Source organism: Orcinus orca, chromosome 1, assembly GCF_937001465.1.
Source record: "Orcinus orca chromosome 1, mOrcOrc1.1, whole genome shotgun sequence".
Lineage (NCBI taxonomy): Eukaryota > Metazoa > Chordata > Mammalia > Artiodactyla > Delphinidae > Orcinus > Orcinus orca.
In genome coordinates this window covers 33,871,713-33,891,821 of record NC_064559.1, presented here as the reverse complement: position 1 = coordinate 33,891,821, position 20,109 = coordinate 33,871,713, and the positions used below count along the sequence as shown (strand labels likewise).

General features: G+C 46.4%; 1 protein-coding gene across 2 annotated transcripts in view; it reads right to left on the bottom strand.

The window, feature by feature from the left end:
• Nucleotides 1–2,241: 2,241 nt before the first annotated feature.
• The window catches only part of ATP2B4 (ATPase plasma membrane Ca2+ transporting 4), a 113,440-nt gene continuing 95,572 nt past the window's right edge, over nucleotides 2,242–20,109 (bottom strand). The window contains exons 21-26 of one of the 2 annotated variants that reach the window (XR_007471136.1): nucleotides 11,756–11,884; nucleotides 11,217–11,416; nucleotides 8,569–8,678; nucleotides 8,045–8,155; nucleotides 7,285–7,370; nucleotides 2,242–5,480 (exon numbers count right to left, since the gene is read on the bottom strand). The gene's annotated coding sequence lies outside the window, so the exon portion shown is untranslated. Of the gene's footprint in view, nucleotides 7,371–8,044; nucleotides 8,156–8,568; nucleotides 8,679–11,216; nucleotides 11,417–11,755; nucleotides 11,885–20,109 lie in introns of both variants that reach the window. The other variant, XR_004478436.2, reaches the window with a different exon arrangement.

Here is a 20,109-nt window from a genome sequence, read left to right as displayed (position 1 = left end):
TTATGATTAACCTCTCTATCCAAAACTTTATTCCTTTTCTTGTCCTGCCCCTGTTCCCCTCAAGATTGAGGAGTATCAAAGAAAAGGGGGGATTGACACTGAGCAGGATCCTGTGGGCCCCTCCCAGGTACAAAAGATACACCCCCACACTTCTTGTTTATAGAAGAAGGCTTTAGTCTCCTAGGCCTTCCTTGAGTTCCAAAGAACAGATTCAAATTCAAGCAGTTACTAATTAAAGAATGCAGAAACACAGGAAAAGCAGTCGAGAAACAATAATTCAGTGATAGAACAGAGTCCTAGTTCTGCCTCAGGGAATACACGTAACAATCTGATACATATTTTCGAGTTGTTCTGCAGGAACTAAGATCCCCATCCAGTTGGAGGATGGTAAATACATGCTGAGACGCCAGACTGGTGAGAACCAGAAGGTTGATGACTGAGATCCCTGTTTACCTCACCACCAACTAGTCCAAAGAAAGTTGTACACCCTGCAGCCCTCACCCTAAATATTGCCTTTAAAAACTCTTCCTTGGGAATTCCCTGGTGGTCCAGTGGTTAGGACTCAGCGCCTTCACTGCTGTGGCCTAGGTTCGGTCCCTGGTTGGGGAACTAAGATCCCGTAAGCCAAGCGGTGCAGCCAAAACAAAACAAAACAAAACAAAACACTCTTCCCTGAAAACCACTGGGGAGTTCAGGTCTTCCGAGTATGAACCACCCATTCTCCGTGCATGGCCCTTGCGATAAACCTTTTTGTGCTCCAAACACCGACGTTTCAGTTTGTTTGGCCTCACTGTATGTCGGGCACATGGACTTGGGTTCGACTACGTAACTGTTTCTTGGTTATGAGAATCCTTACATGCCAGTGTTTTTCAGTTCTGTCTGAATCTTCATCTCACATCTGATACAAATCTCTCCTTACTTGACTGTGCTTATTGTTGCTTCCCAGGCCAACCTTTACTGGCCATCAATATCAGACTGATGTGGTACCCTCTGTGTGGCAGGAATTTAAATGCTGGTCACATGTAGAGTGAATCTGAGAGCAATGAAGAAATCTACCCAAAATATAGCCACCAGGTATGAGAGAGCTAGCTCCTGTAAAAATCTGTCTTTATCCCACTGTCCTGGTCTGCTTGGGCTGCTATGACAACAATACCATAGACTGGGTGACTTAAACAGCAAACATTTATTTCTCACAGTTCTGGAGGCTGGGAAGTCCAAGATCAAAGTACTCACAGATTTGGTGTCTGGTGAGAGCCTGACACCTGCTTCCTAGGCAGCCATCTTCTTGCTGTGTCCTCACAGGGCGGAAGGGATGAGGGAGCTCCCTTGGGCCTCTTTTACAAGGGCACTAATCCCATTCACGAGAGCTCAACCGTCATGACCTAATCACTTCCAAAGGCCCCACCTTCTACTACTCTCACAATGGGGATTAGGTTTCAACATATGAATTTTGGGGGCGCACAAATGTTCAGTCTATAGCACCCACCCAAGTGTTTGTGAAGCCACCTCAGATGGTCTATACCTCACAGGCCTAGAGGCCTCTTGCCTTGGCACCCTGTTGAGGTGGTGCCAACAAAATGACCCAGGTCCAGTTGCCTTCCTCTGGTGACACTTTTATTGTTGCCATGGCCAACAGTGGGTGGCCATCTGCTCCACAGCCCTTTCTCTCCATTCTGGCAACACACTGCTCTTTCTCCTTTTACTGGGGCATCAGGTGCTCTGCAGAAGAGATGGTTAGCATCCCTGGGGACGGGGGCAGTGAAGGAGGAAAGAAACTCTCTTCCTGACCAGCATGTCCTCAAAGGCTAACCACAATCACATCTCAGTCCTCTCCTGTGGAGAAGGGATGCGATGTGGTGGAGAGCAGTACATCGTAGGACTAATTTTCCTACTCTCAGTAAGCCTTGAGTGGTGTTGGCAGATCCCTAACAGCTGGTGGTGCTCTGAACTCAGAATGTGGGATGTTTTAACACCTTTGATACTTAGCTTTAAGCCTTAGTCTCCATTCCTGAACCACAGAAAAAACCTCACTCAACATTTTATAAAGACATGCACTGAAACCACATCATCAAGTGTCACATCGATAACCTGAGTTCATCTTGGGCCTCGTGCCAAGAACTAGGGTGAATACAAAGGATTTAATTATATTTTCCTAAAGGCAAAGTGATTTCAGTTTGATAGGAGAGACTGAGTACATACATTAACAGAGCAATGCAGAAAACAGACAAATATTCAGAACAATTACAGTAGCATATGCTTTATATTATGTCCATTTTGCAGAAAAAGGAACAAAGGCACATTTATTTAAGTGGAATGAGCCCAGATGTCTTCACTTCCAGCTTTGTCCATGTTTTAAAATTATTTTTTGTTTTGACATAACCTACAGAAGAGTTGCAAAGATAGTACAGAGAGTTCCTGTATACCCTTCACCCAGCTTCCCCTAATGTTAATTATATAACCATGGCACATTGATCAAAACTAAGAAATTAACATTGATACAATACTATTAACTAAAATATGGACTTTCTTGTTTTTCATTTCACCATTTTTTCCACTAATGCCCTTTTCCTGTACTATGATCCCATCCAAGGCATCATGTTATATTTTAGTCATCATGTCTTCTTAGTCTCCACCAGTCTGACAGTTTCTCCAGTCTTCCCTTGTCTTTCATGACTTTAACACTTTTAAGAGTTCCAGTCAGGTATTTGTAGAATGTCATTCAATTTGAGTTTTCTGATGTTTCTCATGATAAGACTGGGGTTGTGGATTTGGGGGAAGAATACCATGGCGTTGAAGTACCCTTCTCCTTGATCATATAGCAGTATAACTTATTACTGGTGAGTTGACCTTGATCACATGGTTAAGGTGGTGTCTACCAAGTTTAGAAACCAAGGTCTGAGAGCTAAGTGCATTCACTGCTACTGGACCATGATTGCTGCTAGACCCTCCAGTGGACAGAGTTAGGAAGTATATATGTATACTAGCCTATGTATATACACGTCTATATTTCCTTTTCTACTTGCTTATTTGTCACTTCTTTCTCTGACAGCAAGAAACCTGCCTCTCCCTACCTGTAATATATTTACTTATTTGTTCAATTCAAGTATGCCCTACAAATTTACCAACTAGACTGCAGTGTTTGTTTTCAGTTCTTTGTGTCTTTAGCTTACAGTTTCAAGCAAAACATTGTTTTCCAAAGTTACTTAGGCCAGCTCATTTTTTCCCCCACTCCCTTCAGTGAGATTATATCATACATTTGTGAAACAGTTAGATTCATTTTTTACAATCTGCATTTTATTGTGGGTTCCCCTGACAGCGTGGTGAATTTTTAAAAATTTTGCATATGATAAAAGTCACCCTTTGTGCTATACAGCTTTTTGTGTGTGTGTGTTTTGACAAATGAATACAGTCATGTATCCATCATCATAGTACAATACAGAACAATTATCCTAAAAATTCCCTTGTACAGCTCTTTGTTGTAAACCCCTTCCCTCTCCCCAAACCTGCCAACCACTGATCTGTTTTCCACCCCTATAGTTTTGCCTTTTTCAGAATGTCATATAAATGAAACCATACAATATGTAGATTTTTAGGTCTAGCTTCTATCACTCAGCAAAATACGTTTAATATTTGTCCATGTTGTTGCATGAACCTACTTCACTCCTTTTTACTGCTGAGTGTGGATAAACTCATCGTGTGGATATAGGACACTTGTTTATCCATTCACCTGTTGAAAGACATTTGGGTTATTTCTAGATTTTGGCAATTATGAATAAAGCTGCTATAAACAGTCATTGTATGGGTTTTTTTGTGAATACAAATTTCACACTTGGATAAATACCTAATAGTGGAATGACTGGGCTGTATAATAGGTTTATGTTTATAAGAAACTGCCAAATGGGCTTCCCTGGTGGCACAGTGGTTGAGAGTCTGCCTGCTGATGCAGGGGACGCGGGTTCGTGCCCCGGTCCGGGAGGATCCCACATGCCGCGGAGCGGCTGGGCCCGTGAGCCATGGCCGCTGAGCCTGCGCGTCCGGAGCCTGTGCTCCGCGATGGGAGAGGCCACAACAGTGAGAGGCCTGCGTACCACAAAAAAAAAGACAAACAAAAAAATCTGCCAAACAGTTTTCCAGAGTGAATGTTATGCCTTGCAATCCCTTCAGCAATGAGCGAGAGTTCCTATTGTTCTGCATTTTCTCCAGCGTTTGGTTGTCCACACTCATTTTAGAGTGGAAACTGTCCCCCCACCCCAGCCCAACTTCCTTGTTCCTTTTGGCCTCTGCCTGGATTACCAAATAATCTGTATTCCTGCTTTGCAGCCTGCTGGTATTAGTGAAGGTAATGATTTTAGACTACTTCATGTTTCCACTGTGTACTAAAGCACTCTTCCATTTTTAACCTCCTCACAGACCTATAAGGCAGTTTCAGCATTCTTAAGTTGGTATGAGAGGTAACAGCACCCTGCCTGAGAAGAATTTCTTTCTGACTTTCTCAAACCTCTGCTTTTGTGAGCCTCTTAGCTTCCTACTCATTTCAGCTTCTTTTTAGCGTAACCAAACGAATGCACTGAAATACAAGGGTGGTCAAGGGTCTTCACTAGACCCTGTAATGGCTATGGATCCGGCAGGATAGACCACTCACGTGACTTTCCAGCTGGGTGGCTGGGTGTTAATTCATCAGGAAGGAGCCATGTGTCAGGCCCCTGCTCAAAGTCCCTAGCTCCTACCTTGGCAGCTCACACATTCTTGTAGTCATGAGAGTCTTCATTTGACATCTCTTCTCCATGTTTCATCTGACTGTTCTCACTCTGTGCAGATGACTGATAGGCCACATAATCCTTTAAGGCCAGGAAACTCCCTGACTGCATGACAGGTTGGATGTGGGTCTCTGGACCATCTGCCCTGCCCTATACATGGTCTGTGTTTGAGGATGTGGCTTCCTTCTCCTCCCGCTGCTGGTTTCCACTGGGATCTGGTGGTACATTTTCATAATCTCTGCAGCACTGAAAAGTTCCCCAGGGCTGCTTCCCTTGGATGGTCTCGAGATCCAACACTGCCATGTTGACATAATCATTTGAGGTCTGAGAAGACCCTTCGCCATCGTTGAGTGGATAACTGCTCTCAGTTCCTGGAGACCCCAAACTGGTGTAGTCACTGGCGTTCCCACAGCCCTCATCTATTTCTTCAGTCAACTCCAGCACCTTGGTACTTGGGAGGATGAAGAGGTTCCCAGGAGGGCTGTTGGTAGAAGCTAAAGTCTCAGCAATCTCCTTTGCTGTGGGGATATTGACATAATCTCTTGAATCCTCTGAAGAAGTGCTTGGGCAATCTCTTGAAGCTCTGACATTGACATAGTGCGCTGAGGGAGTGAGGTTTCCATACATCTGGGGCCCCATGGTATTGTCATAGATGCCCACTGCATACCCCATGGCATGAGTATGGGCTCTGTGCACATGGAGGGCATCACCTGCTTGGGAGGGCTATGAGTAAGAAGAAAAAGCCAGTGACAGGATAGAAGTAGAAACATGGACAAAACCTTTCTTCTTCCCTGCCCAGTACTACTACATCTAATGGTTCTTCCTCTCAGTTCTTCACTTTGGAGAAAAGGTCTGAATCAGGGATCTCAAACCTCAAGGCTTCAGATGCTAGGTAGGAATAGGTGAAGTAGGCTGAGTTTAAGGAAAGCAGCAGTGTAAATTTGAGAATAAATTGCAACAGATTTTTGGCCACACTGTGGGGTTTCAATGGGGAGTGGGGGAAGTATTAGGAATTGGAGAGAGCCTGCCACACCCCAGAGCACACTGAGGCGTGGCATAGTGGTTAAAGGTAGAGGCTTAGGCTCAGACTGTGGGTGCAAGTCCCAGGCCTCACCACTCTGTGCTCAGTTTGGGCAAGTTACCTAATCTCACTGTGCCTTAGTTTCCTAACTTATAAAATGGGTATAATCATAATAATATCTACACCATGAGGGTTTTGTGAGGAGTAAATGGATTACGGACCGTAAAGTGTTTAGAATAGCTCCTGGCACAAAGAAAACACTAAAAAATGCTTGTTGTTATATTAGTATAGGGGCAGCTGACACGCAGGTCAGCTGCTTATGGCCAATTAGAGATGCTAGTCTGTTGTTTCCAGAACTTCTGATTTTCAAGAAAAGCTGGACATCTGGACTTTAATATGAAATCTTTTAGGTTTTTGAATGTTGCCAACTGGTTCAAAATGTCCTTCAAACACTACAGAGTACAATCCAAACATGTTTGTGGGCTTAAGCCAGTTTGAAATCTAAACTCTAGATGCAAAATTCCCTCAGGGCCCCCCTGAGTCCTAGAAGTCGCTTTAGCAGTGGAGTTTCCTCCGCTCTTCCTTTTATCAGCCCCTTAGACTTGCTGCCCCAGGAAGTTTTAGAAGCAGGAGCAGAGCCCAAGGATGGGACATGCAAGAGGAAGGGGAAGCAAAGGTGGCAACATGGAGCGGCCGCATGGTAATCAACCTAAGCCCCTGGGTGAAGAAAGGCTAGGTAACAACCGAATTAGCAGCAGCTGCAGCATGGCTGTACTTACCCAAGGATGGTCACAAAACCAAAGGAACTGATTCTTTTAACAAGCTAATGAGAACTTATCTATGGAAATAAGCACCCTGATCTTCAAAATAGTCCCTCTACTGTCTCTGGTGTGACTCCTCCTGGGGAGCTGCCTTCAGAGCCAGACTACAAGACACAAGGGATTATTGTTATTAATTGTAATGGTCCCCTTGTAACCTCAAAGGTATCCCCGACGTGCTCAGTGTTTTCTACACCAGTTACAGTGCTGAGTGAACTTACTAGTATTTCTGCTATGGAGGAGGATTGAAACAATTAGACATAGGCTCAGAAGTAATTGTCAAAGTAGGACTTTAAGAGTATTTTGAGTACCAACAGCACTGTTGGAATATTTCGGTACCCTCCCAAGGTGATTACTTTGAAGGGGACAACACTCATTTGGAAAACACATTTCAGTTCTAACATCGTGTCCTTGAATACACGTGCCCTGGTGCCTTTCCTAAAATCCCAAGTGCTTGCTCCTCTCTTTCTAAATTTTTTGCCTTGGGTGGTAGGGAAGTCCTGAGGCTAGTCTTCCCAATTTATTAATAGGGCCTCGGGGGTGGGGGGCAGGCGGGTGGTGTGTGTGTGCCAAAGGACATGCTGTTTGCAGAGGCTTAGAGCCAAGACCTAGCACTCTTGCACTTCAGCTCTTCTGCCAGAGACATATCATTTCTCCCAAACGGGTTGTCATTTCACTTGGCTCTTACCACATGCTCGGAGGGAGGGCTGTCAGAATTTCTGGAGAGGAGGCTCTCGGTACTGAAAATACGAATACTTCTTGACGGATGTCTTCCTGAAAGGACAGAGAACAAACCCTGAACGTAGTCAGCCAGTCCTCCGAGTGCTTCAGCCTGTACAATTCCTGCATCTTGGGTGAAGTGGGTTTGTGTGATGTCTGGGATTTGGGGCCTGGCGTTCTGTGGGGAGAGGGTCAGAGCTACAAGGATGATGTGCTAGGAGACCTGGAACCCTCCTCGGCTAGCTGAGGACAAAAGGACACTAGCACAGGAATTGAGGAGACTGGGAAAGAGGCTCCTGGGGCGAACCCTCCCTGCCTTGAGGCTGGAGGCCATTTTCTCCTTCTGTATGTCTTTCCCAATGCTAGACGTACCCAGCTGTCGCCTGCTAACTTACGTCAAGAAAAACCAAAGCTGCTGTCTATGTAATCAAACCATCATGCTGTACTCCATAAACTTATACGGTGATGTATGTCAATTTTTTATCAATGAAATTGGAAAAAGAAACAAACAAAACCCCCAACCCAGATGACCTCCCGCTCCCTTCTTCGAGCTCTCCAAGGCCCCACTGGAGTTGCATCTTGCAGTCTATCTATCCCATTCTCTCTCATGCTCCCTGAAGGGCAGAAAGGTCTGCAACTTTAGAGAAAGTTGCGTCCAGGTGAGAGGTACATTCCGGGGGTAGAAGTTCTGTAGGTCTGGACTCCATGGATTAGAAAGAAAAACCTACCCAGCTCTTCTTGTCTTCGGGGCAAGAGGTCATAAATATTTTTGGCTCCTTGTCTGGGTCGAGGCAGAGTCAACAAGGGCATGACGGTAACTTGGAAGTAAGGAACTCGCCCTGCAAGGCAATGAGAGACACGGAGGTCATGGCTGGGCCCAGCTGCACAGAATGCGGGGCCCCTTGGGGATGAGATGGTCCCTGAAAATATTGCCCACCCTCACCATGTATCATGAAAAATACGTTTTCAGACTTGACCAATTCCCTTTGAGCTAGAAGCATAGGGGACTCAGTGGACAGAAGCAGGGCACAGGGATACCAGGGCAATGACTTTCGAAATGGAACTCCACTCAGCACTGAGCCTTATGGAGTCACAGCTTAGGATCCCAAGGGAGACGATGACCCGTGTGTCAGGTAAGAACAGAGGACTGCCCAGCTCAACAGTTTATCTCTGGAGGGTAAACTGGGCTTTAAATACCAGGCTAGTTGATTGATCCTAGTGTGTCTCAACTTCGGACAAACAAGGGACTCACACTTCTTCCATTTGCTCCAGTTCCACAGGATGCAGAAAACTGCGACAACCAGGAGGATGGCAAGGAGCCCCGCAAACCCAGAAAAGATGCTGCTGTTGTGGTCTTTAGCTCTGCGAGGAAAACCAGACGCCATGACCCAGCCATAGGAGGGTGGGAAGTTGGAGAAGATGCTTCCTTTAGGAGGTAGGGCTTGAGGATTTGGAATGAGAGCCCGGTGAAGGAAACTGAGGTGGGGTGGGCTGGATGGTGGAAGAGAGGGTCATCTTCCCTTGGAGAGAGGGAAATAGGACATGGGAGAAGGGACCTATCCTTTTTGAATGCCTACTGGATGCCAGTGTTTTGCATGTGAACCTTATTTAATCTGTACAACAATCCCATTTCTCTTTGTGACCAAGGAATCCGAGAATTAGACTCAGAAAGGTAGAGTAACATGTCAAAGATCACACAGGTAGGAAAGAGCATGATGGAACGTGAGTCTAGGTCTGTTTGGGCCCAAAGACTCTTCTTTCTATGGCTTCACACTGTCTTCCAAACTTGTAATGTCAAGTCCACCTGCTCCCGCTTCCCCCATTCGCTGCTCCTGGGCTTTCTGTCTTGCTCGAAGGAGAAGATTACCCAACTTACAATTAGGGAGCAGCTCTGGGACAAAAGTTCAGGTTGCCTGCACTTGAATAAACCCTGTAGCACCAACTTGTGGAGCTGGTCTCCAAGCAACACTCTGTTGTTCTGCGGAATTTAGCAAATGCACGGAGCAAGTTCTGGGTTACTTGCAGTTCCCAGGCAGGCACGGAGTTACTGCTCTGCTTTGCCTATAAGAAGCAGCCAACTGATGTTACAGAAGGACTCACTAGCAGACCTGCTCCCCCAGATACTAGAAACCAGGTCATCTATCAGGGAAGATTTTTGTCCTCCTGAGTTCTAGGCTTGTTTACCCAACTCTGTATTGGACATTTCCACAAGGTTGCCTAATAGACATTTCAAACCAAAAATGTCTGGAACAGAACTCCTGCTCTCTCCCCACAAACCTGCCCCTCTGGTGTTTCCCATCATCTAATGACTCGGCCAAAAACCTTGGAGCCATCCTTGAATGTTTTCTTTCTTTCACACCCCACTTCTAGTTAACCAGCAGACTCTGTCTGCTCATCCCTGGGCATCTATCCAAACCAGTCACCTCTTGCTCCTCCATTACCAGCACCCTGGTCTGAACCACCGTGCATTCCATGTGGACCTTTGCAAGAACCTCTCTAATGGGTCTCCTTGCTTTCACTCTTGGCCCCAACACACTATCTTCATGCTCGGGCCAGAGTGATCCTCTAAACGGTAAATCAGATCACGTCCCTCCTCTGCTTGCAACCCCCCATGACTTCCTATCACACTTGGGATAACATCCATAGTCCCTACCCAGTGAGAACTTCATGGCCTCTTCTGTTCTGGCTTCTGCCTGCCTCTGACCTCATTTCCTACCACTTTCCCTCTGACCTTGACCTCCAGGACTCTGTGCTGTTCCTGGCAAAGCAGTCTGGTCTCTCAGACCTGCTGCTTCCTCTCCCACAGCTCAGTCCCTCATTTCACTCAGGTCTCTTCTGAAATGTCACCTCCTCAGACAGGTCCTTCCTGGCCACACCCTCCCTCGTACTCTCAGTCCTCTTACTCTGCCCTGGTTTTTCCTCAGAGCACTTACGACTGACTGACATTATGTTATCCATGCATTTGTTCATCTGTTTCTATCTGACTCTCCCACTTGACTGTAAGCTCCAGGAGGTCATGAACTTGTCTGTCTGGTTCACCTGGTGCCTGGAACAGTGCCTGGTACTCAGTAGGGGCCTTATGAATATTTGTTAAATGAATGAATGAGTAAATTATCAAACAAATGAATGAATATAGAGATAGGATTTTTTTGCCGGGGGAGTTGCAGGGTTCTGACATTTTATGAATTCATTCCCCATCAATGCCTCTGTCCACCTGCAAGTGACATGTATTTGTTTGTCATGGTAATGATACTTACCGCCCCAAACTACAGTGATTTAAAATTTATTATTTTGAGCTGTGCTGTTATGATAGCACTGAAACTTATACCTCCCACTGTCAAAGTTTCAATGGCTGATGGATTTTTTATTTAATATAATATTGAAGTTTTAGCTGTAAAATTTACATCTACGATTAGTTCTGTGGGGTTTTATGTTCTAAGGATATATCTTTATGATATCTATGATTCCATTTTTATTCATGGCAAGTTTTTAGGGCCTAAAAACACATGAAAAAAGTGGGCTTTCTGTTTCCATCAGAGTGGGAACTAGTTTTTGTTTTTATTTCTTTGAGGAGTGATTAGTGGGACCTGAGACAGTCATGATCGAGGACAGCAATCAGGACCTCTGAGCGTGAGAAATCCAACCAGGCCGGCAGCCAGCTCTAAGGAAATGTTGTGTTATCATATTTTGTCTCCCCCTATCAACTCCTTTTTCTCCTCAATACCCATTTCTTTCCTCCAAGCAGTTCTGAGTAAACTTCTCTGAGTCTAGAGTTTATTGGTCTCAGGGGACCACCCTGGTGAGGGGTGGCAATGCTGCTGGGGTAGAAGCATCCCAGGGTAGACCAGGGCCCTCTGTCTAAATCAGGGGAGGGGAGAGCTCACCACCCGGGCCACTTACGTGTCTGGGCTGCCGAGGGTTCCCTGCAGAGTGCTGGGCTGTGAGGTCCTCGCTCTGATTTCTGAGCGGGTCGGTATGGTGACATCCATTATCCCAGGACCGTCTCTGGCTTCAGCTCCTCCTTCTAAGCCTTCTCTTAATCGTCATCTGCTTGCCAGCCTGTCTGCCACTTTCCCTGGCTCTTCCTAAATTGCTGACTCCTAGGAGAAAAGGCAGAATTGGTTTGTGTTTTACATATAATCCTGTGTGGTATAACCACTTTTTTTAGTAGATAAGAATGACAGAACTCCTCCTGGTCTCCATGTCTTCCGAACATTCCCTAACATACAACATTTTACTCTCAAAATTCATCTTCGTAAATCTTTATTTACCAAAGTCCCTCACAAATAAAGTCTATTGGTTTTTCTTTCTTTCTTTCTAAAGCTTCCCATCTATCTTTCTGGAACTTTCTACCCCCCAATCAACTCCCTACCTTGCCTCTATCCCTTAAATGTCAGGCTGACTTGACCCAAAATATGAAACAACAGGTTTGGTTCTACCTGGATGTAGCTGCGATGCCGACTGCAGGAGGGGCGAGCTCCTCTGGGTGTGGTGCTCCGCAGCGAGGCTCAGGGGGAAGCCAGGGTCTCTGCCTTGTGAGGGGGATGTGAGGGGCACTGACGGGGAAACTGCAAAGAAGGCAGAGACAGGCTCCGTGAGAAGCTCATCTTCCCCCAACCCCCAAAGCAGAGATAAGAGAGCAAACACTTTGCCAGAATGGAAACAGAGAGTCAGCTACAGGAAGCAACACCACCAACGTGCTAATGAAGCATGGGGCCCAGGAAAGGCTGCTCAGCTCTTAATAAGGTAGAAGCAATCATGTCTGCACCCCGTTCCCTGGGCTGCCCGGCGCGCTGTGTTCTGGGGGGAGCGTGATTCAAGATGGGGCAAGGTGGTGGGGGATTTGTGATTGTTCGCCCTGGGTTTCTGAGACACGGAGAGTTTTATAAGCCTCCAGATTTACAATGTTTGTTTCAGCACTGGGAGGTGCTTTTTAGAAACAAATGCAGATCTCTGGCACCGGCTGCTGATACGTGGGCGGAGGGGGCAGAGGAGGACTGGTGGTTTTCATAAACACTTCCCAGGTGATTTTCACAGAACTGGTCTGTGTTTCACATTTTGAGGACCTCTGCTCTGGGTACGAGCCCCAGAATGAAGCTGAAGCAGGATTGACATGGCCCCGGGGGCCTGCCCTCAGGGCCCCCGGCCGCTGGCTGGCTTGCTTACAGGGCTCTTCAAGAGAAGATCCATCCCAGTCTGGCCTGTTGTGCACCTGTCTCAGAAGCTGGAAGATTCACTCCCCGTGTCTACCCAAAGTGTCCCAAACGTCAAAGTTTTTTTTTTAATAAATTTATTATTTATTTACTTTTGGCTGCGTTGGGTCTTCGTTGCTGCACGCGGGCTTTCTCTAGTTGTGGCGAGAGGGGGCTGCTTTTCGTTGTGGTGCACGGGCTTATTGCGGTGGCTTCTCTTGTTGCTGAGCACGGGCTTAGGCGCGTGGGCTTCAGTAGCTGTGGCTCACGGGCTTAGTTGCTCCGCGGCACGTGGGATCTTCCCCCACCAGGGAGCGAACCTGTGTCCCCTGCATTGGCAGGCGGATTCTTTTTTTTGACATCTTTATTGGAGTATAATTGCTTTACAACGGTGTGTTAGTTTCTGCTTTATAACAAAGTGAATCAGCTATACATATACATATATCCCCATATCTCCTCCCTCTTGCATCTCCCTCCCACCCTCCCTATCCCACCCCTATAGGTGGTCACAAAGCACTGAGCTGATCTCCCTGTGCTATGTGACTGCTTCCCGCTAGCTATTTTACATTTGGTAGTGTATATATGTCCACCACTCTCTCACTTCGTCCCAGCTTACCCTTCCCACTCCCTGTGTCCTCAAGTCCATTGTCTACATCTGCATCTTTATTCCTATCCTGCCCCTAGGTTCTTCAGAACCATTTCTTTTCTTGTTAAGATTGGCAGGTGGATTCTTAATCACTGTGCCACACGGGAAGTCCCTTCAAAGATTGTTCAAAGTTTTTTTTCTAGCTTTCTCCCCCTCTTCCTTTTACGCATTTCCTGACACTCTTTCATCTTGGGAGAGTCCAAGGAGAAGGGGCCACTAAGACTATTAGTGAAGAAGAGCTTCTGATGTCACTTTCCACAAGGAAATGGATTCCCAGCTGGATGGCAGGGAAGCCAGCCAGTGCCTCATCACATGCTTCTCTCTCTCTCTTTTTTTTTTAAAATAAATTTATTTGTTTTATTTATTTATTTTTGGCTGCGTTGGGTCTTCATTGCTGCGCGCAGGCTTTCTCTAGTTGCGGTGAGCGGGGACCACTCTTCGTTGCAGTGTGTGGGCTTCTCATTGCGGTGGCTTCTCTTGTTGCGGAGCACGGGCTCTAGGCATGCGGGCTTCAGTAGTTGTGACACGCGGGCTCAGTAGTTGTGACGCATGGGCTTAGTTGCTCCGCGGCATGTGGGATCTTCCCGGACCAGGGCTTGAACGCGTGTCCCCTGCAACGGCAGGTGGATTCTTAACCACTGTGCCACCAGGGAAGTCTCACATGCTGATCCCTTATGTCATCCCAGCGGACACTGAGGCCTCAGTCAGCTTCCCTGAGGTGTCGGTGCCTGCCCTGTGTCCAGGCTCCCAGAAGGCCCCCAGGGGAAAGGTCTGCAGGTTGGCCCTGGCCAGCTCTCCTCTGGGCTCTGCCAGTGCAGGCCCTCGCTGCCTTCCCTCCAAGTAGCCTTACCTGGCAGGAAGTAGAGATGACTCAGAGGCAGCTGGTTCTAGAGCTGGAACCTGGGTCTCTGTCCGCCTCTCCTTTGGATGGGTCTGAGTAAGAACTAGGACTCCTCACAGGGGAAGAAGATCCATTGCTGCATCACACTTGTGTCTGGGACCGAAGGAAGAGAGAGGGCTCTACAGGCCTGTCCGGAGCCATTGGTGCCAATAGGGGATGGTGTGTGAACTGGGAACTTGGAAGATGGTACATGGGAAGTGCAGATAGAACCAAACCTCAGCACACTGACAGCTACTTAAAAAAAATTTTTTTTTTCAAGAACTTCCCCCTGCCTGTGATCATCTCAAGGTCTTATCATGTTATCTTATCTACCCAGTCTGCTTTAGTTAGACTAATCTCTCCGGTCTTCTGCTTTTCTCCTGGCCCCACGCTTGAGTGAAACAGCCTCCTCATAGAAAGTTCCCAGGCTTCAGAGTGAGCTCTGGTTGCCAGGCCCTGGCTGCATCACTTTACCCTGTTCTTTCCCTCCCCATGGTACGTAAACCAATCAAACCCACCACTCAAAACACAAAATAGATACCCTAAGTTATTCATCGTGATAGCGGAAGAAAACTACTCACTCCTGGGTGACAGCGTATGTGTTTTAAACCTGATTGCTCTAGTGTTGGCTTTTAACCACTCAGTGACTTGAGGGGTTGAATGTGACATATGATTCTAAAGTATTAAGATTGGTTTTAAATAGACAGAACTTAACCATCCAAGCAAGCAAAGCCCTTTGAGGGGGCGGGGCTACACGCTAAACGTTGTTGCTAATACCAAAAATCGTTCAGAATCCTCTCAGGAAAGACAGAGCGCTGGGTTAAGAGTATCAGATCTTAAATGACTACCTGGGTGATGTCGGGCAGGTCCTCTAATCTTTTTGGCTGTTTCCTTGGATGCAAAATGACGATAATAATAGTGTTTAGGTAATGCTGTTGTGAGAATTAATTGGACGAACAATGAAAAATTCTTGGCTATGCAACAGCTCATTAAATGGGGCTGCTACTATCATGTCATCTCCTGATGCATGAGACTCATTTCTTTACACTTAATGGACTGCTCTCTCAAGCCTTTCTTCCTTTCTCGATGCTTAGTCTGCCTACCTTCTGCGTGGTCCTTTATTCTTTAAGCACATATCTCTGGGACAACTCCCACTGCACGGTACCAGGCACTGGCTTTGCACATAAAACAGAAGCGGTCCCAGCTCTCCTGCCGTGGTCAGTCTTGGATGGCCACCCCCTTGCAGGCACTCTGCACTCCAAGCAGACCCGGCTCATTGTTACTTTCGGACTCTAGGCCTTTGCACTAGTTCCTTCATTTTACCAGCGGATTCTTTTTCTCTTGTAGAATTCCAATAATATCACATTTTAAGAGTTTATACAGGTTATTTCTGGGTTGTGGGGCTTGAGGTGTTTTGTTGTTTTCTTTTTTGGACCCATTGTTTGAATTATTGCAAAGATCAAGTGTCTTTTTTTTTTTTTTTTTTTTTGCGGTATGCGGGCCTCTCACTGCTGCGGCCCCTCCCGCCGCGGAGCACAGGCTCCGGACGCGCAGGCCCAGCGGCCATGGCTCACGGGCCCAGCCGCTCCGCGGCATGTGGGATCTTCCCGGACCGGGGCACAAACCCATGTGCCCTGCATCGACAGGCGGACCCCCAACCACTGCGCCACCAGGGAAGCCCAAGTGTCATTTTTATAAAAAATAAAATTGTTATTTTAAAAAATGTGCCCTAAGCATCACCACTTCTGTGAAGCCCTTTGCACCTGGAACTGGATTCTTGCTCTTCTGTAGCACCGTGTGTAATAGCACCTCTCAGTTGTTGGGATTAGCTGTTTAAATGTATGTCTCCCCAAGTAGACTTTGAACCCTCTCAGGGCAGAGACTGTGTTTTAAGTTATTACATCTCTGGCATTTGGCACGGTGCCTGACTGGAGAAGTTCTCTCAGGTGCTTATTGATGCTGTGAATTTATGACTTAAGTGTGTAACAGGGTGAGATATTGAGAAAGAAATGAGTGTCCTTGTCTTTTTCCTGCTGTGCACTAATGGGCCAAAGGACAAAGCCATCTCTGCACTGCTCTCCCTGCACCTCACAGGAAGGGCAACCTGACGTCCTGTGTTGGGTCTCCTTTGTCCTAGGAAGGGGTTAACAGTGGCTTTTGTATTTCTGGGCCCCCCAAAATGCCAAAATTGCCCTGTGTGAAAGACAACTGCAGCCAGGCTTTGTTTTCGAAGGTCTGGGGGCTGGGACAGTGCAGCAGGATGACAGCTGGAGCCTTAATGGCAGCCCACGCCTCTACGCTCATTTGCTCGTGTCCTGGAGGGCTTCTCCAGTCCAGGCATGTCTGAAACAGAACAAAGGCAGCGAACACCTTCCTTTTAAGTTAACGTTGTGAGAAAGCAGGATTAGGACAAAACGATTTAGAAAGTACAGAAATATTTCTTCCACCTCTCTGCTCCCTGTCCCCACTCAACCAAAGGTCCTTGGGAAGAGCGAGGAGAATTTGGAAGCAAGGAGTGTGACCAGACTAGGGGATAGCTTCTGTCCCCTCCGCTAAGCTCCAGTGGAGGAGGCGGGTTGGCACTGCCGACAGGTAAGCGAGCCCTTTCCTTAAGCCTGGTGTCCTGAGAGAAGGCCGACCTCGGCCAGCTTGGTCCTTCTGGAGTTCTTTGTTTGGCAGCCTCCCCCTGAGTCCTGGCAGCTGGAGAGCCGCGGAGCATAGATAGCTGTGAGGCTGACAGCCCGGTCTTCCCTCAGCCCCAGAGCTGTGCGAGAGCTGGCTTCCATCCCCTGAGCCCATACAGGCAGAGAGGCTCTGGCAGGAGGGTGATGACTCCTCAGCAGAGGGAGCAGGGTGGGTAGTCACACCAAGAATCAGATTAGAGCACAGCGCAGGTCAGAGGAGGCGCTGAGAGCAGAGGGCCTGCCTGGGGACCAGGCAGCAGCATGACAACAGGATTGGGAAGTTGGAATGGGGAAGGCACAGGTCAAGATGGTTTTCTTTGTTTCCTTCTTGTGTGAGTGAATAAAATATTATTTCAATCATTTCATTAACTAGGGCACCCTGAACAAGCTGGGGTGGCAAGCAATATATCTTAATTTTTCTGAACAAGAATTTTCTTTTCACTATTTTGTGTGTCAAAGGACAACAGCATGACAGTGGGGCTTGAATTTACCTGCATCCCTTAGTATTAGCCTAGGCCCATGTATGGCATGTGTGCTAGCTAAAGCTGCATTACTGTCCTTCCATCTTCCCTTGATTGCAGCCACACAATAGCCAAAGTGATCTCCTTAAACTGTAAGATAGATCATTGGAATCCTCAGTTAAAACCCTCCAATGAATTCCTGTTTCATGAAAGCCAACCTGATACTGGCTTATAGGTTCTTGCGTCCACTACCAGCCCTCCATCTCCGAACTTATCTCTTCACTTTCCCACTTGGTCACTCAGTGCCAATCCCTAGCTTCCCTGCCTGTCCTCAAACAAGGCAAGAGCACCTGCCTCAGGGCCTTTGCACTTGCTATGCCCTTTGTTTTGAATCTCTTTCCTCTCCATATTTACCTAGCTCACCCTTTTACTTCCTTCACTTCTCTTCACAGTCTTCTTTGTCAGAGAGGGCTTCCCCGACCACTCTACAAAAGAGCAACCCTCATGCCCTGTGCTCCCTGTTTTCCTTACGCCACTTTACTTTTCTCCTTGGTCCTTGTTACCATTCCATATGCTCTGTATTTACTTGTTTGTTTTGTTTCTCTCCACAAGACTAAATTCAAAAAGGTCAGGGTCTTTGTTTTGTTCCTTGTATCTCCCGTGCATACATTGGTGCCTGGCATAATAAATACTTGATGAACGAATGAGTGGACCAATATTCAAGTGGAGGAGATGAGACCATAAAAAATGACTAGCAGAGGCCTCTCACAGATCTTGGCCAGTGCTAGCTAGTTTGGTGCTAGATTTGACTTGATTTAGAAAAGAAGAGAAACAGACTTCTTGTACTTTAAGGGCTATGGAACAACTTGTCTTTGTTGCAGGTGTGAGTGGCTGAGCCCCAAGTGAAGCCTGCAGGTACTGTCCCAGTATGCAGTAGTGCTCAATGCACACACAATGCCGCATTTCAGGGAAGATAAAGCAATGGAGAAACACCATCTAGACATTCTGTTATGGTTATTAATAGCAATTTTAGATACCAGAGAAAGAAAGAGTGTCAGAGTTGGAGAGACCCTTAGGTCACACAGCAAATTAGCAGCAGGGTTGGGATTATAACACAGGCCTTCTAATTCCCAGGCCAGCTCTTTCCACCAAAGCTCAAATGAGCCACTTTGCTTCTCTAATTTTATGCCATTCCATTGGGTTAGATCTCTGGATTTCCGAACTACTGTTCTTCTTCACAGCAAATTCCAAAGCAGAACAGCCAGATAACAATCTCAGCAGAATGGACTATAATCCATTACTCTATATTATTTATGCTTACGTTGATAATTATAATGGGAGACAATGAAGACAGGAACCCAATTACGCTTGCTTGTGTGTTTAATCACACAAGTTGTTGTGACATTGTCACCTAAGTTTGGATCATTTCAGCACTGATTATTTGATTTGTTAATTAGAACCTTAGCATTCCAGAGCTGGGGGACCTTAGATGGCTAGTTCATAGTGCTTTTAAGTCATTTTTTAAAGCTATAGCTGACCTGGAAGACAAACACTTAAAAAAAAGAAAAAATGAACACGGTGGGCTCTGAATCATCGCTGAGGAATCCCTCTCAGGTCTTCAAAGTGTAACTGGAAAATGATCGATGTAGTTCCACTTTCTCATTGTAGAGATGGAAAATCAAGCCAGTCTAGAAGCAGACTTCACATCAGGATTTTACTCTATCTAATTTTTCTGTTTAAGCTCCTCCACCAAAGGGTGAGCAGAAAAACATTCAAACCCCTTTGCTCTCCTACCTGATTAGCAGCAGTTTCAATTCAAAGGTTTAATGCAAAAGGTGCAGGAATGCTTGACTCAAATGAAGGGTTTGGATAACCGTGGCTGAAGGCAATCACGTTTCCAGACCTTCCCTCCTCACCTTCACGTTCTCTTTCAAAAGTTTTCATATATATTTACTTTATTTTTTTAATTTAATTGTTTTGACTATGCCAAGCGGCTTGCGAGATCTTAGTTGCCCGATGAGGGACTGAACCCACGCCCTCGGCAGTGAAAGCATGGAGTCCTAACCACTGGACTGCCAGGGAATTCCCTATATTTGCTTTAAATAAGGCCGGGATATGAAGATCTGGAATTAAAACAAGAAAATTAACCTAATCAACTGTGCTGTTTGGAGGATGGTCTGCATGGTCGTTAGTACAGGGGACATCAGAGAAACCAAGTGGGGCCTGAGCCTGAACTCAGGGACCAGGTCTATCCGACTAGGGAACGATGCAACTGGCTCTGAGTGCGATGGTGCCAGCCACTCAGACAGCTCAAGTACTTCATGAGCATCAGTTAAACTTCTGATTATAATTCGGGTTTCCAAATACGTGGGTCATTTAAATTCTCATTTTAAGTAAGTGTGAAGTGGCATTTTGGTTTTGACACCAGCCTCCCAGGAGGTGACACTGGGAGGACATTCCAAAGAGACCGCTCCCTTCTATGTGTGTATTTTCTGAGGATTGGGAGGTGTTCTTTGAAATAAATTTCAGAGAAGATTAGTTCCAACAAGATATGGGCAAGTCCAGAACCCAGAACTCACTGCCTAAAAGGCTAAGAGTCAAGGCTAAAAGTATTCTGGTCTATGAATCTAGCTAGTTATTGCTTCTCGGGGGCTTAGGTTCATGTTGGGGACAACTGGATGTTAACAACATAACACAGAGATAGTAATAGGTGTGTTTTCTTTACAACAGGGTTTCAAAGTTTGCTGGTAAAGGACATAGCATTTTTATCCTGCTTGCAGTGACATGGAGGCCGTGCCCTAATAGACCCAGGTCAGGGGTTGGTAACCAGCATACTGGTTGGTAACCAGCTTACTCACTCAAATCCAGTGAGTAATCCTTGGATTTGCCCAGAGTTTAAGCCAGGGTGTTCCTAGTTGTGTGTATATACT